At 43.8% G+C, this 17,668-nt stretch overlaps 1 long non-coding RNA gene across 1 annotated transcript; it reads right to left on the bottom strand.

Annotated features, from left to right (window-relative positions):
* Window positions 1-3,937: 3,937 nt before the first annotated feature.
* LOC307214448 lies at window positions 3,938-8,630 on the bottom strand. The gene is made up of 2 exons (XR_013838102.1): window positions 6,801-8,630; window positions 3,938-4,863 (listed from the first exon to the last, which is right to left on the bottom strand). It is a non-coding gene; the product is annotated as an uncharacterized lncRNA (long non-coding RNA).
* Between the last annotated feature and the right edge of the window lie 9,038 nt (window positions 8,631-17,668).

A 17,668-nucleotide genomic window follows, 5' to 3' on the forward strand; every position in this document is an offset into this window, starting at 1 on the left:
AGATCTTAGCGCCATGAAAAGTCGTGGCAAAATTCCCACGGATGTCTTTAAGGATTGCTCATGTCGTTTAGGATTGCACATTCGACATGCGGTGGCAGGATGTGCTCTGACAAGCCATGTGGACTCTGCAGCCTCAAGGGCTTGGTTCAGCGCCAGAGCATTCTGCAACTCTTCCACTAGAGTTAGCTATCAAGCTGGGCTCTAGAATTAATATTGTTCCTGGGTTGAACAACATGCAGCCATGAAGATAAAGTGCCAGAATCATTAAAAAAGAGCCCATTTTCTTCTTCAGATCATAGAGTTGTAGTGTTGGGAGGGACCTCAAAGGGCTGGGACAACCCAGTCAGATGTGTGGGGTACAAATAATAAAATCATTATTATCTAGTCCAAACCCTGTAATGCAGGAATCAAAACCCCCTTTTGACCCTTGTCATCTTGCAACATATTCATTGGAATAATGCAACCTCTTCCATCCATTTCCATATAGGTTAAATGATGCCTAAGGCAGGTTCCCCATCCCTGCTCTCTCTGATAGGCTTTATACAGATATTTGTAGCCTGAGGACTGGGCTTCCTATGGAACTGCGCTTTCTCTCTTTTTTGACATATGTAAACTCTTCTTCAAAGAACTGAGCTCAGGTCCAAGCAGTGCTTCCTGTTTCCAGCGGAAACTGGCTGTGCAAGAGTGCTAATTGGCTAGCTCCCCACCCATGGCAATAATAAAGCTATTCCCTCTCCCTAGCCTACCCTCAGGTTTTTCAAATTAACATAATTGATTGATTTTTTTTAAAAAAAGTATCTGGTGACAATTTTTATAACTGATAAACAAGCTAGGTGCCTGAATATATGTAATGCCCAGAGCCAGCCTGAACAGAGGCATAATTCCATGCTGGATCTGAATTTCAATCTGAGTAAATGTGTCAATACAGAAGAAACATTTGCCAGAAAGCTGAGCTTGCAGACGCTCCAAGAGTCCCATTTTCCAGGGACAGTCCCAGATTTACAGAAGCCATCCCAGTTTCTGATTTGATCCCAGAATGTCCTGCTTTTCCTTAAGCTGTCGCTATTTTCATCAGAGAAATGTTGGAGGGTATGGAGTTATGCAACCCACGAGCCAAGGAGATAAGTAACTATACAACCTTTAGAAGATATTTGAAGGCAGCCCTGAATAGGGAAGTTTTTTAATGTTTAATGTTATATATATATATATATATATATATATATATATATGTTGGAAGCTGCCCAAATAATAATAATAATAATAATTATTATTATTATTATTATTATTATTATTATTATTATTGAATAGGATGTCCTATTTTCAGAGAGATTTTGGAGGGAATGGGTTTGCCTCCACAAACACACCAATTTCTGTGTTCATAGTTTCTATCATGATCTTTATCATGAGATTTACAAGTTAATTCCCAACAGTGAAATCCTGCGTTGCTGTTTGAGTATGAACGGATGAAACGGGTAAAGTCAGCAAAAGCTGCTTCCCTCCTTCTCTCCCTCCCTCCCTCCCATCCACCCACCTTGCTCATATTCTTGCCTGTTTCTAGGCTTTTAAATCCTCTGGCTTAATCATGGTTTATCGCTCTAATTTTCCTCCCACACGTCCCCAACCGCAGTCCCACTGGTTGAAAATCTATTAGGTAACTGAATTGTCTGCTCTTCAAGTCACTATTGGAAATGTAGCGCTGATGTGCAATAGGCAGTGGGGATTTTAGCTTAATTAAAAATGATTCCAACAGTCACCAGCACTTTTACACAAGACTGATTAAGGGTTTTTTGTGGCTCTTGGTGGTCATCAATATGAGTCCTATTCTTAGTGCATGGCAGATTTTAAAAGACTCACAGTATTTGCTGGGGGGGGTAGGGGGGGTTGGCCAAGTATTTCCTAACCTCTTGCCCAGCAGTCCTATCCATTACCCAAAATGAGATGTTCCAAAAAACCCTACAAAACCTCAGTAAACTATTGTTGTCTGCCTGTTACAGCCTCCAGAGTTGCGAGTAGGGAGTGGACTGTTGCCTCACAGGCCTAATGGATAACTTTTCCTGCTAAGCCTGAGGTACAAGGTGCACTTACGGCTTAAACTATTTTATTTTTTTTCAGAACCCCAATACTATCTGGGTATCACATTCTTCAGCTACACATCTGCCATAGCAACGGCACAAGAGTAGGCAGCAATTGAAAACTCCAAGGTACAATGCAATTTGATGCCATGGCAGCCAATAAAATATCCTTCCCTCCCTTTCTCCCTGCAGACCCCAACACCCCTAAATCCATTCCAGATTATTTCCCCCCAAGCCTATGTAGTGGATTTGCTAGGAAACCCCTATTTCCCTCAGCTCCCAGAGTCTCCTGGGAAGAGAGGCTGATTGTTAAACCAGTCTGGGAACTATAGTTCTGTGAGGGGAATGGGATCTCTCACCACCCTTAAACAGTTGCCAGGGTTCTTTGGAGGAAGACGGGACTGTTTAAAGGGGTGAGGTGCTGCTTTAAATGTCTAGTGCTATTCCGGCCTTAGTCTGTATGAACTAGTTACAGATGAACTAGTATGTATGAACTAGTATGTATGAACTAGTATGAACTAGTATGTACAGATGAACTAGTATGTATGAACTAGTATAGCTTTACATCCTGTATTCAAGTAATAGCACCCAAGCATTGCTGATATCTCGTATCAAGATTGAAGTTTACAGGTGTATACACCCAAAACAGGGGGTTTCAGTCCATTTCACATTGCTGGTTCTGAAATACCAAAACAGGGACATATGCTGCCAAACCCCAGTAAACTACTAGAACGACATTGCACAAATTGGGACTCTCCCCTCTTGCTCCGGGAAGGAGTCTGTGTTGCTTATCTCCAATCTTCTTCTTTGGCAATCACTCGTAGCCAAATAAGATTGTCTTCTATAAACATGGTTTTAACAGTGAGTCCGTAAGTGACTGTGGAGGCCAATTCTGGACCCACACGTCCTTCCACAGTGGGGACATAGGTTTACAGGCGGGAGTGGATCATGGTGAGGGTTTGCCAAGTATGCCTTCCTCTCAGCACGTTTCTCCCTTCCGTCCTCAGTTTGAGCATCTACAAAGCCCATGACACCTTTGGTAAAGGCTGTTCTCCAATTGGAGCGCTCACAGGCCAGTGTTTTCCAGTTGTTCGTGTTTATACTACTTTTTTTAAGAGTTGCCTTGAGAGTCTTTAAACTCCTTTTGTTGACCAGTAGCATTACACTTTGTATTTTTAAGTTCAGAATAGAGTAGTTGCTTTGGAAGACGATAATCAGGCATCCAAAAACATGACCAATCCAACGAAGTTGATGTCAAAGAATCATTGCTTCGACACTGGTGATCTTTGCTTCTTCCGATACACTGGCATTAGTTCGCTTGTCTTCCCAAGTGATGTGCAAAATATATTATATTATCTCCAGTATAACAGTGCCGGAGTAGGATGACCCTTTAAACTGCTTTCACTAGATTAAAACTACTAAGGCAAATGAAATTTTCGGTCAAAATAAAAATGAGAAAACAGAATAAATTTTCCAGAGTGAAAATGGAGGAATCAAATCTTTGCCAAATAATTGTTTTCTTCTTTGAGGCCTGTACTCCTGAGCTCAGAGGTCAGCAGGATATATACATTGCTGCAAAGGAAGACTTGATCAAATAGTAGCCCAGGCAGTACCTTCCAGAGCTTGAGTACTACAATTCCCATCAAGCCTAGCCAGCACAGCCAACAATTAGGGATGTTCGTATTTGTAGTCTACAAGGTCTAGAGGGCACCAGGTTGGCTACCAAGGGTCTTTTAATTTGTGCTGATGGATGAACTTCACATGTGTCGTTTAGGTTATGTAGACCAGACAGACATTAATAGCAAGTGAAACACTTAGGATTGGATTACTATTGGCCCTTTTATGACTGCGACAAGCTCCCCCCCCCCCCCCCCCGGAACGGCTTGAGAATTCACGAGTTATGCTCTTCCTTGGGATATGCATCCCGTAGACAGTGTGATTAACTACTTACATATGAAATCCTGGCTTAGTTGAAATCAGTGGCAAACCCCCCACTGACTTCAGCCCGATGCTGAGTTTTCATTTCGTTAAGTTTATGGCTATGCCATTAGCAAGAAAATCTACACAGCAATTACAAAAGCTGGCAGGTAATTAATCTTAAAAAAAAAAAATCCATGTGTTGACAATGGGTGGGAAGTAGTGGATGGCACACCATGGAGACAAAGAGATCGCCATGTGGGTTAGTGCCATGTAAACACCACAGTGTGAGATTCTGAATGCAGAATAAAGCTTTCTGAGAGTCTCGGCTTCATAGAATCATAGAATTGCAGAGTTGGAAGGGACAAGGGACCCTGAGGTTCATCTAGTCCAACCCCCCACAATGCAGGAATATGCAGTTGTCCCATAACCTGCAACCTTGGTGTTATCAGCACCATGCTCTAACTAACGGAGTATCAGGCCTAGTAAGCCTCCATTTGTAAAAAGACGGCAAGTTTCTAGCTGTTATTATTAGAGAGAAATGTCTACTGAAACAGGATTTCCACTGGTCAGGGGCAGCATTTCAACGGCCTACATATCTGCTTGTCCTTACTTTGTTTCAAAAATATACCACCAAAAAACAGGGGTTTTCTTTAAGGCTGAGGTGGGGGGCATACAAATGTTACTTCTCAATTTATATGAACATAAATATTTGGTGCATTTATTCCCAGAATGAAAGCTCTTTCTGGTAAGCATTTAAAATATTGACATAAACTTCAGAATGTGGATGTTTGTTGTAGATGTTTTCACTCCCCTCCTTGGGTATCGGAGAGATTTCCCTCCCGGCCTCCATCGGATACACTTGTTTACACCTCTGCAAAATGGTTGACAAATTGCATTATTCTCACTTGGCGAGTCTTGAGGCCTACATTACATTGGTGAACACCAGGAACAAGACTGTGGAGACTGAAGCTCATTACTAATTTAGCACGTAAATGAAAAATTGCCAGCTCTTGAGGTAGAAGAGAGAGGAGCACCGCACTGCCTTTGGTGCAGGCTCTTGTTGGTTTGGGGGTTTTTTGCTGCTTCGTGTTGCATGGTTGGTTCCCTCAGGGCTGCATTCCAGGAGCATTTCAAATATCTCACATGGACCTCTGTATCACTATAATGTTACACAATCTGCTGAATTGATCGTTGCGTACCCTCCAACATTTCTCTGATGAAAATAGGGACGTCCCAACATGTCTCTGAAGAAAATAGGGACACTCTAAGTGGGACATTTCAGAGGGAAAGGCCTAAGTCAGAAACCCCCTGCAAAGTCAAGTGCAAAATAATAAGGAACTGGAGAATGAAGTTATCGTGTCTGCATATACTGGCTGATATTATTATTATTATTATTATTATTATTATTATTATTATTACTGCTACTGCTACTGCTACTGCTACTGATATGAGTGTTTTGGACAACAATGTCTTAATTTCCAACTTGCAGACATGTACTCCAGCTGCCATGATAGCCTCGTGAGGGAATGACTCAGTGAGTCATTTAGAATCATAGAATTGTAGTGTTGGAAGGGACCCAAGGGTCATCTAGTCCAACCCCCTGCGATGCAGGAATCTCAATGAAAGCATCCATGATTTGGGCACAAGTTTTGGTTTCCAAAGAGATGGTCTGGGGAAAGTTTGCTCTGAACTGGTTAAATGTTTGATTATGCAAACAAAACAAAAAAAGCCAGACTAGAAGCTAACCAATACGCTGCTACCCTAAGACGAATGGTCCTTTTCCGCCTGAGGGCCATGTGAGAACCTTCTGGAGGCCATATGCCAGCGGTGAGTGGGACCAGGGGCAGAAAAGCAAATGGAGCAACGAATAGAAATGTGGCCTTTATATTGTAAGCTGGTTTCTACTCACACTGACACCCTTTTCTGCCCTCTATCCAGGCAAGCAAGAGACCTCAGCAGAGTTCCGGGACACATTTCAGCCAGGCAAAAACCCTCAAGGAAGGTGGGAAGGGAGCCCAAAAATGGGTTGTGGATTGTGAAGAGGGGTTGTGCCATGGGAAGAAATCCCAATAAAAAGGCTGGGAGAGATGGACTTGCCTCCTGGCCCTGCGGTTGCCCGCCCCCAGGGCAAAACTAATCTCTCTGAACTCTCAGCACATGGGCGTCAATGCCACGTTTCGGTCTGAGTGACGAATCCCCTAGGCAGTCCGCCACAAACTGGAAAAGGGGCGAGATGTTCATGCTGCGCTTGCACCAAAAAGTGTGACTCACAAGCAGCGAAAGAAATGACACAGTCCCTGCGCTCTTCACTTACGGAAACAGTCATTCAGAGTAGTCTGCAGGCTCCCCCTGCTGCGTGTTTAGGAGATGTTCCCAAATCTCTTGGCAGGGAATTTCATGTGCCTAATATTTTTCTGTGACTGACCAGCAAAGCCTGCGCTAGTCAGCGAGAAAACACAGGAGCTGTTTGACCCAACCTTGGGGAAATGTTTTGTTTGGGGATGTGCAGCACTTTTGAGAAGTGCTCAGAGACTACGGCTAGCATTTGGATGCAGGAGGACAGCAGAGGCTTTTGCTAACCATGGCTTCTTTCATTTTCATTTTCATTTCACTTTTATTTTGTATATCCCCCTCTCTCTCTATTACTATACGCAAGGCGGGTTTACAAGCTGAAGAAACAACGGAATAGACAATGACAATCACACACCTAATTGCAATCTGATCCAATACAAAAAGTCATAATAAAAAGATAACTTTAAAGTAGACAAGTTATATCAAATAAAACAATATTCAGGAGGGCGGACTTACCCCTCTCCAAACTCTGTTCAGTTCAGTCAGCAGAAGGCTCAGTTGCAAAAAGGGTGCTGTGAGTCAAACTCGGTTGTAAAGGATTGTTTTCACTCTGTCAGGCTGAGGCCTTCTCAGTAGCTCCATTCCTGAAGAGAGTTTGGAATCGTGGTAAATTACACCAGGATAATTTACCCTCAGGTGGACTATGCTGGATTCTTATAGTTTGGGTTGCTCTGTTAGTTCCTATTGAAATCAGTGGGTCTTAAGTAAGTCATGCCTTACTTTTCAGCTTGATTTCAGTGATACCTAAGGATGATTAACTTAGGGTTGCCGTATTTTAAAAAGTGAAAATCCAGACATTAATCTGGCGGGGGTGGGGTGGGCAAAGTTGTTCAGCTTTTGGGGGAGGCAAAAATGCTGAGTTTTTTCTTTTTTGTTGAACTTTTCTTTTTGCAAAATCTCCCCCCTCCCCAACAACATTTTTACCGATTTTTTGAAAATTCCTCCAAGACACTATTTTCAACAAATCCCATATATGTCTGGGAAATTCTGCATGTATGGCAGCCCCAACTAACTGCATCCAGCCCACAACCTCGTTTTTAAAGTTTTTAAAGGGTTAGGACCCTTCTTTAAGTTTATGACCTATGCGCTTGTTCTCTTTTTATGTATTTGTTTGTTTAATATTGAAGAAAATTAGAGAGGGAGGGAGGCTGTGCTTTGGTGACAGAATTAATCTTGCTGGCTGCCTTCAGCCCCTTTTGGTGGAAAGAGAGGGAATAAGCATTTAAAATCAATCAGTCTCACTCATTTGTTGTTATTTCTCTATTCGCTTGAGATGCTACATTATTTAAGTGGATGCAGTTGTGGATCTTCTTCATTATTTGCTCTTTTGACATCTCCGAGATTCCCCAGAAAGGAGCAAGTCATGCAGATATTAAACAAGGCTTTGAACTGGCCTATCCAGCATCAAGTTAACTTCTTGCTCGGGGGCATGGATGACCATGAAGTTCGCTGTGCTTGCATTGGCACGAGCCAGCAAAACTTGGTAGCGATGAAGAGCTATGTGGCTATTGCTTCTTCTTGAGAAACAATATGCAGCTGCAACCGTACACAAACTTGCTGGTTGGGAGGAACCTACTAGAATCAATGGGACTCATGGCACAGAAACATTTCTGAGCTCACCCCAGTGCGGCTGAGCTATTTAAAAACCATAGCAGTCAGTACAACAGCCCTTTCCTCCCAGATATGGAACGAAGCTCTTTTAACAAAACGTGCTCGTTCTTCTTTCATCACATATTGGAGATGCAGATGGCTCATCTGCCGCACAAACTGCCTTCGCTCGCGTTCCTGTAAGCTTAAAAAAATGTCCATTTTAATCATACCCATTTTGGGAGAGAATTTATGGTGCAGTTCGTATAATGCATCTCCAGAAAGCCACTCTGGCCTCAAAATAAGAAGCAGGGTCCATAGGAGAGGCAATGAGACTCCAAACAGCAATATCCCGAACTCAATGAGGCCAGAGGCTAAGAAGGAAGGGGGTAGAGAAACAAGCAATGGGCAAGGCTGCAGGGGACCTCACACCCCAGCTAATAGGGGGTGCGAACAGAAGGCTGAAGCTGTTAGAGAAGGTGGGGTGGTGCTTCCAGAATCCAGCAACCATCAGGTTCAGGGTAGATGCGTCCCTCCAACATAACAGGGATGTCCTCTTCCATACCCTCCAACATTTCTCTGATGAAATAGGGACATTCTAAGGAAAAGCATGGGATGCAGGTGGTGCTGTGGGTTAAACCACAGAGCCTAGGGCTTGCTGATCAGAAGGTTGGCGGTTCGAATCCCCGCGATGGGGTGAGCTCCCGTTGCTCGGTCCCTGCACCTGCCAACCTAGCAGTTCGAAAGCATGTCAAAGTGCAAGTAGATAAATAGGTACCGCTCCAGCGGGAAGGTAAATGGCATTTCCGTGTGCTTCTCTGGTTTGCCAGAAGCGGCTTAGTCATGCTGGCCACATGACCCAGAAGCTGTACGCAGGCTCCCTCTCGCCAATAAAGCGAGATGAGTGCCGCAACCCCTTTTAAGGAAAAGCAGGGCGTTCCGGGATCAAATCAGAAACCGGAATGGCTATTGTAAATCTGGGTCTGTCCCTGGAAAATAGGGACACTTGGAGGATCTGTGGAAAATAGGGACACTTGGAGGTAGCCATGCACAGACTGCCACCACCTGGAACTATGTCATAGTGGTTTTCACTTGTAAGGATCTACCATGGAAACCTCCCAGCTCCCAAGCCCACCCAAGACAGACTCTGAGCAGGAACTTCATGAGGAGTTTCCTGACTAGGTCTTTTCCAACAGTATGTGGAACAGTGTGTGACTTCAAGCCACAATGCCTTCCCTACATATACCTGGCTTCTCCTGCATAGGTGGCTCATCATTACTACTCGGGGTATATAAATGCAATGCATCTTGGGTTTTAAAAAGTAAAATTGGTTGGCTTATAGTTCATAGCATTGTTATTCATTATCGTTATTCATGTTTTCATACTGTATTTTATGCTGCTTTTATACTTAAGTGTTTTAAAGTGTTTTAAATTTGTTGTTAGCCGCCCTGAGCCCGGTTTTTGAACCGGGAAGGGCGGGGTATAAATAAAAAAATATTGTTTTATTATTATTATTATTATTATTATTATTATTATTATTATAGCAGAGTTAAATCCAGGTGTATCTTGTTTGAGGATCCCCACTTTTGTTAGCTTTTGTAGAAAGCTGGATCCAAGCAGATATGTGAAGGGCTCCCTTTTTGTTTTGCTCTCTGGAATCCCTCTAGTTGTGATTCTTCATTTTTCTGCTCAGCATTGCTTGAGTATGCACTCTTGTTTGATGGCCTGAAAAACCTAAAAACCACGTTTGAGTCGAGACCACAGTGGGGCCAAGAAATCTGCTTGTATTCCATGTAGGGGATAAAGCCTCTGTCTCCAGCAACTTTCTTTTCTCTGCCTGCCTCCTCCAGCTACAGAGCATGTTGCTGCAGCTCCCTGCCTGTGGTCCAGACCAATTAGCACTTTATTTCAGAAACGGCCAGCGCTTTGAATAGTGAGGACCAGATATTGCAGATTAGGATAGCAATTAATTGATAGCGCTTAGAAAGGGCAGGCTGCCTAACACATGCTAATGATACTCCTCACAGAGGCTCGCACAATCCCCTATACTTTTCAGTGTGTGTGTTTTTCCTTTTTAATCAGTACGAGGAAAAGAAAATAAGGAGGGGAGGGCAATCATATCACTTTCTAGCTTCATTCACTTCAAAAGAAATATTTCAGCCAGGATGTCTCAGGGTCATTTTCAGCATCCCAAAACGAGCACAGCAAGAGCTGTCAGATCCGATAGATTCCCCCCCCCCATCTGCCACTTATTCATGCTGAGTTATACAAGAATTTCCCCATGTTTGGCTTTTTTAAAAAAAGGATTTTCAGAAGTGGCAATCATGCTCTGGGATGATGGGAAGGCAGAGAATACCACCTGTTCTTTACGCTTCTCTTGCAGCAGATGTCCCATCCGAAAATGTGAACTTCAGGTCTGACTGTTGCAGAGGAAGGTATGCTCAGACAAATGTCCAACTCAGTGATCTGGTTCTGCCAGACTCTTGCTGAACTGTTGGTTTGCCAAACAATTGCTGCACGCTCGGCTGCCTTTCTTACTGCCTTCACTTTTCCTCTTGACACCGGTCCTACGAAATTGCTGCCCACCTGCACAAAGGGCGGAAGCAGCAGAGGCAGCAAAATTGTGTGACTTCACTCTTCCGATTCACTTCAGGCTCCAGCTCATTGCTCTCTGCATTAAAGCTTTTGGGTTAGAGCTACCCAAAGGTCAGGAATAAGCAGAATCCCATTTCTTTCAATGGAACAGATCTTAAGAGTGTGCTTATGCCCACTGAAATCAGTATAGTCCTTGAAGCTAGCTTGACCCTTTATCTCCTTTATCTGGAGAAGAAGCAAAGGGGGGGGGCATGCCTCTCACAGGATATATTATTTTCACTAATACTTCATGCACTAATATTTTCATGCACACTTTTCCCTGATAGATTCATATTTGTGAACATTGGTAGGATCGAGAATTACATTGCAAAATTCAAAGAAATGCAAAAAGTGTGGATTTAATAGATTCATATTTAAATGCATGGTGAATCAATTTTCTCCAATTTACCCCTAATGGTAAATGGTTGTCTGTATTTTTCTAATAATTTCGCTTAAAGGAACTTTGTGTCACAACCTAAGTTTCATTATCAGTGACCTCACAAAATTATAGTTCCTATAGAGTTGTTCCTGATGTTTACTTTGAACTCTCCTTCCTTCATAACCACAAAAAAAGAACTGTCAATTTTTACTCATGATCTATTGCTGCAATCTGCTCTAATTGTATATTTTATCTTTATGAACGCTGTTTTTATTGTGTTATGCGAGTTGGTCTTTGACAGTAATAAATTATCTATCTATCTAACTGTCCATAGAATATGTTTAGTTTGGTTTCTTTGGCATACAATACTGCGGAAATGCCATTATTTTCATTTTCATGCTACATACAAAGGAAAAGGGAATTCAATATAACTTCCCAACTCAGTCTCTCCATGAATTCATGAAAGTCCTTGTGAAGCCACAGCTTCATTAGTTCTGAACCACAGGGTGATTCCTTACCACTGTCCTATGAAATTTTCTGCCATGTTCATTTGTCACATTGCTTATACTTTCTTTGTCAATTTTTCCATTAAAGCATATTGCCAGATTACATTTTTCCATTCTTGAAATGTTTATCCACCTTCAGTTTTCCCATTTATTGCTGTAACCTGTCTAGCTGCAGCTGATAGCAACTTTTTAGCAACATCAAAAGCAGTTAACAATGCAGGTGTCTGGGAAGGTTCTATAGGATGGCTTGTGATTTTACTACATTCCAGTAAGATCCCTCCGCTCTGAAAAGCCTTGTACTATTTTGCATACCCACCACATATGGAGGAATGTGCCCAGTTCCAAGTACCCATGTCACCAACAAACTGGACTCTGTTTGCATTGTAGATGTAACCCTTTGTATCCATTATATAAAATCCTGAAGAACAATAGCGAGGTAAATGGGAATTTTATCTCTGATCCTTAGCTGTGCTTCTTGAATATAAACATTTACCAATAGTCACTGTAATGAAGGATTCTCTCCTTTATATTTTGCATCATTAAAAGGTAAAGGTAAAGGTACCCCTGCCCGTACGGGCCAGTCTTGACAGACTCTGGGGTTGTGCGCCCATCTCACTTAAGAGGCCAGGGGCCAGCGCTGTCCGGAGACACTTCCGGGTCACGTGGCCAGCGTGACATCGCTGCTCTGGCGAGCCAGAGCCGCACACGGAAACGCCGTTTACCTTCCCGCTGGTAAGCGGTCCCTATTTATCTACTTGCACCCGGAGGTGCTTTCGAACTGCTAGGTTGGCAGGCGCTGGGACCGAGCAGCGGGAGCGCACCCCGCCGCAGGGATTCGAACCGCCGACCTTTCGATCGGCAAGCCCTAGGCGCTGAGGCTTTAACCCACAGCGCCACCTGCGTCCCTTTTTGCATCATTACAGGTTGTTATTTCTGTTGTGGAGGTGGGAGGATGATCAACAAAATCAGCCTTCCTGGCAAACTGAGAATATCCCCACACAGGCACAGTTTAGGATATTCCACACCTTTCCTCAGCAGTTTCTTCTTTGAGAAAAATAAGTGGCTCAAGTAAATGTAAACTAAGCTTTAATAATAAAGAAAACGGTGACAAAATAACATAATGAGAGGAACTAAATACAGCAACATGAGTCAAGTCTGAGGCAAGAAACAAGAGGCAGTTGGTCCCTCTTAACTGAAACTTAATGGAAAACCCAGAAGGGAGGGGCTGATTCTGGAGCATAAGACACAAGCCCCGCCCACCAGATACCAAACATTCTACAGATCAAATTAGACCCCAAAAATTTTCTTACAATTTCTCCATTGTGTTAATGGAATTAACCTCATTCTAAGGGAAAAAGCTGGTCAGAAATTTGGTAGCTGAAAGATAAAATTTAAAGCAAGAAATGTTCCCAGAAAATAATGAAGGCTGCAGTTCTATAACCATTTACTGTACATGAGACTAAGCCCCATCTAACGGGACTTACTTCTAAGCAGACGTGTTTAGGATTACGGTGTAATTCTTCCTGGAAAGCACAAAAGCTATTTTTATTTTTACTATAGGAAGTTTACTTTAAACAATGCATTTCTTCCCGGAACACTGTGCTTTTAAACAGGAGCAGAAATAAGCTCCTGTCAGGATTCTATATGGCCTCATTCCCTCAAATGAAAGCCACCCTTTTGAAAAGCAGCCTTATATGTCCCAGCCGTCAAATGCATTTAAAGACATTTGGTGTGAAAGGCAACAAAATTACTAGCCAGTTTCACGAGTGCTTCTTCCTTCTTCCACCCCACCCCCTCCCCCACTCCCACTCCCACATAAACAGTGACCTTATAATAATCATTTTAACGCTATCCCTCCCATTTCTAATTGTGGCTCCTCAATGTGACAAGCCAAGAAGCCCATCCTACGATGTGCTGTGCCGAAGCAGCAGCTCACATCAGATCGGGGGTAAAGTGAGCAGCAGCAGCAGTACCAGAGGGAAATTGCATCCCTTTTTCCCTGCCACATGGGTGCAACCTCCACATTTCTCTCCTTGCCCCCGCCACCCCTCGCAATTTAAGGGCAGGAAAGGGCTAGCAGTACTAAATCCCAAGGGTTGCTCATTTCAGCGTTGTCTCCCGTGAGGAGAGCAAGACATCAGCTTCGTTGCTACTAATCCTTTCCTCTCTCCCCTCCACTCCCCAGAAAACAGTTAATTAGATGGCGCAAGCATCTGAAATTGCCGGTAACGAGAAAGAAAAAGCGGCAGATTCTGGGTAAGAAAACTTGCTAAGGATTGATAGTCCAACACTACCAACCAGTTTGGCCAATCTGACTCTAATAGCCCTGCAGCTCCATGTCTGGCTGGTGGTTTCAAACCAATAGGTGAGATTTTATTCATTAGTTAAATTTATATCTCAGGGCAGTTCACAGAGACTGAGCCTGCTCACATGCCCATCTCATCCACTCCCAGACTCCTCTCCTGACTCGCTACTCATTCCCTTGGCACAATGGGCAGGATGTACCACTGTGACCCGCCCTGCTTTGCTCATGTTCACTGGATGGGTGTAGGTTCATCTGAACCAAATCGAGTGGGCAGAGAAGACAACGTTTCTTTCTGGAGCTAACTGAAGTCAGGAAGGTGGCTTGGGACAGACTGCACAAATGGGCACTCTGCAACTCAGCTGCTTCTTTTTAGAGGTCTTCCAGAGGCACTGTTTTGCTTATATAAAGGTAAAGGGACCCCTGACCATTAGGTCCAGTCACGGACAACTCTGGGGTTGCAGCGCTCATCTTGCTTTATTGGCAGAGGGAGCCGGCGTACAGCTTCTGGGTCATGTGGCCAGCATGACTAAGCCGCTTCTGGCGAACCAGAGCAGCGCACAGAAACGCCTTTTACCTTCCCACCGGAGCGGTACCTATTTATCTACTTGCACTTTGACGTGCTTTTGAACTGCTAGGTTGGCAGGAGCAGGGACAGAGCAACGGGAGCTCACCCTGTCGCAGGGATTCGAACCGTCAACCTTCTGATCAGCAAGTCCTAGGCTCTGTGGTTTAACCCACAGCGCCACCCGCGCTTATATATTTGTCAACAAAACCCAATGCCAGAAAGCGATTGCGGTTGCCACTCATTCCAAGGGATCTGAAGCTGGTAGGATTGCCTCTCACATCTCACTAGCCAGGGAAGTAGGAAAGAGATAAAATGCTCCAGTTTGAAGGGCGAAACTTCCCTCTTTTCCTCCCTGATAGAAGGGGCATTGGTGTCATGCCTACCTTTTAACATTGCTGGGAAGACACTCAATTTGACATGCGGTGCGATGAACATGTGCTCATTTAGTGGCCTGAGTACAAGGCATACATATGTCAGCAAAGAGACGGGAGGAGGATGAATGCAGATAGAAAAGGCATCAGGCCCACCAGCTGTGGCCTGAACTTTCTTCAGGAGATTGAGACTTCTTCCTTGGCGAGCTGTAACAAGCGGCGCTTCGTAATCAACTCCTTTGAGGACAAGCGACGAATGAGTCAGAGCTCTGAGGTTACACAAGCCTCGCAAAGTGGGGGGGGGGGGGGAGAGAGATGGCTGCCTCCAGCAACGAGAAGAAAGCTTTCATTTAAAACCCCAGCAGGAGTGTCTTTTGTGACTTGTTCGGTTTGTAAGAATAATTCAGGAGCTTTTATCAAAATAAAAAGAAACCGCCACACAGTTAAACATGTTCTCTTGCTGAGTGAAAATAATTAAAGCTGGACCCAAAAATAGAGCAGAAAGGCAGGGTTTGGGCCAAGCAGAGGACGCCGTCACAATGTCTCTTCAGTTTTAGTATTAGACTCGTAAAAGAAAGGGTGGGAGTGAAAATAGCCCGGGAAATATTTTTTACTTGGCCTCTTTCAATCCTAGTGAGTGGATTTTGTTGCTGGTTGTGCTGCACACAAGTATTTCAAGCACAAACCCTGTTGCGTTGTTTCCCCACGAATGGAGTGTAGTTTTAACCACCTAGGACCCCACTGTGATGCCTGAAGCAAAGAACAAGATGGCGTCCCAGTTCCACATACAGAAGCAATGGCACTGACAGCTAAATCTTACTTTGATCTTGTGTTCCACCGTACCTGAGGGCGAGGCTAGCTTAGGGGATGCAGCTCTGTCTTCCAACACCTTGTGGCAGCTCCCCAGTGCCCATCATCTGATGCCTGATGCAGCTGCCTCACTTTGCCTCATGGTAGGACCAGCCCTGACCATAAGAGCCGTGGCGCCTCTGCTGAACCCGGAGTGCGTTGCCCCAATACACACCAAAGAAAAGAACTCTCCCATTTGTTGGAACTGTCCTTGACACTCAATTTGTCTCCCTTAATATACAGTTCGTCACAGGATGAGGAAGCAGTTCGTTTTGCTTGCTTCAGTGTTCACACACCTATTGCAGCCACAGAGGAGACTCAGAGATGTCCCAGCCACAGTGATGCTGATCTTGGCTGGTTGGTTAGCTGCCTTGACCCAATGCATTGCAAGCAGTTGCAGTAGGAAAGGCCCTTTCACCAAGCAACTGGGCAAAAGACAGCACTCCAGAAGGCCCCGCACATGCACATGCATTCCTCTGCTCATGTGCCACGCATTGGCCCTGCAGCATTTGTGTAAGTGGGAAGCGAACAGGCACCAGCTGCAGCAGGGAGCAAGTTGCACCGAGGTGTTGGAGGGCAGAGAGGTGTGTGCCTGCCGTACACTTCCTAAGCTCACCTGCTGCCCTCAGGTGTGGTGGTAGAGGTTGTCTCATCACCAGCCTTGAGGCTGAAGATTCAGTTGTCCATCTGGTTGGCTCCTGTACATGGAGTGGGCAGGAGAGCACTATCTTAGGCAGAGAAATGTTTTGGGCCAGCCCCTTAAATTGGACTAAACATCACTGCAGCAGTGTGAGAAGACAAAGGGGAGTGCAGCTTGCACATCTCTGCAGCAAAACACAGAGGGTTTCCTATTTATTTATGCCTATTCCTATTTATGGCTGCCATATCAAAATCTCTGCAAAGGAGGAAAGGAGGAGGGATGGTGGGCTTTGCAAAAACATAGCCACTGGAGTTTTGCAAATACAAGATGATCCTTTAAAGCCAGGAACAATATTTTTAAAATGTGAACATCTGGCATCCTTAGCCTCAGGAGTCTATTTTCAAGCACAGGATTCTTATCATCATTCATCTTTGTAAACTTTTTGGAAACACTTCTTTTGGATCATGAAGGCAAATGCTCAGCTATGGCCAAGAATATTCCTATGCAAGTAAGCAGGAGAGTTTCAGAGATGACTCTGAAAATACTTTCAGTTGCTCCAGCAGTTGGAATCACTCCAGTTTCTTCATAGCACCTGAACAATGTATCTGACAATAAGGAATGTGCATATTCCAGTGCCTCTGGGATTGGGGCACCCTGATTTTTAAAAAGGAAATAGCAAGGACCATTAGGTAATAATTTTGACTCAGTAATAATACTCGTAATAATTATGCGCTGAATTATGGCATTAAATATTTTAAAACCAAATCTGAAAAAAACAGAGTATGTGTTTTCATTCTGAAAACACAAGGAAATCTGTATCTAAAAGGTGCTATACAATCAAATTACTTGTTAGTGACCTGAGGAGTTATGACATAAAAGGAACCCAATTTTTTGTGAGTCCCAGTTTTCTTTCTGTAAAATGGATGACCTGTTTTCCCAGGGTTAGGCTCCTGCTGACTGACTTTCCAAATCAAAGGTTGGAATTTACCTTAAGTTCCAAAGAACAATTTCTAGTACTCAGTACCATAGTAAACAAAAAAAACAAACAAAAAAATTGGGTCAGTTGGCTTGAGTCTATTTTCCCCCTCAAACTTCCTGTAGATTCTTTCATACATTGGTGGTCACATTTCCCTCCCGTGACACCACGGCAATGTCTGTGGAGGACTGGTTTCACATGATAACATCCTTGGATCCTGCCACACCAAGTCTTCAGAGTGAGCCAGAAGTTTCTCATGTCCCCTGTGCAGACTTTTCTAAGAACTTGCCAATTAGTAAAGGAGTATTAGCCTCTCAGCTAGATTCAGTGGCAAGCGTCCCTAATATTTAAAGTTCATCATGGCAGTGTTTATTATAATTCAGCACATAATTCAGTCCAGTTGCAATGGAAAAGCAGAACATGTAATTTTTGACGTCATCATTTACCCTCCTGGGCGCTGAATTTATTGACTAGAAAAGAAAAGAAAAAAGAAAACCAGCACAGGAATACAT

The sequence above is a fragment of the Podarcis cretensis genome (genome assembly GCF_951804945.1).
Source record: "Podarcis cretensis genome assembly, chromosome: 4".
In the NCBI taxonomy this organism is placed as follows: Eukaryota; Metazoa; Chordata; class Lepidosauria; order Squamata; family Lacertidae; genus Podarcis; species Podarcis cretensis.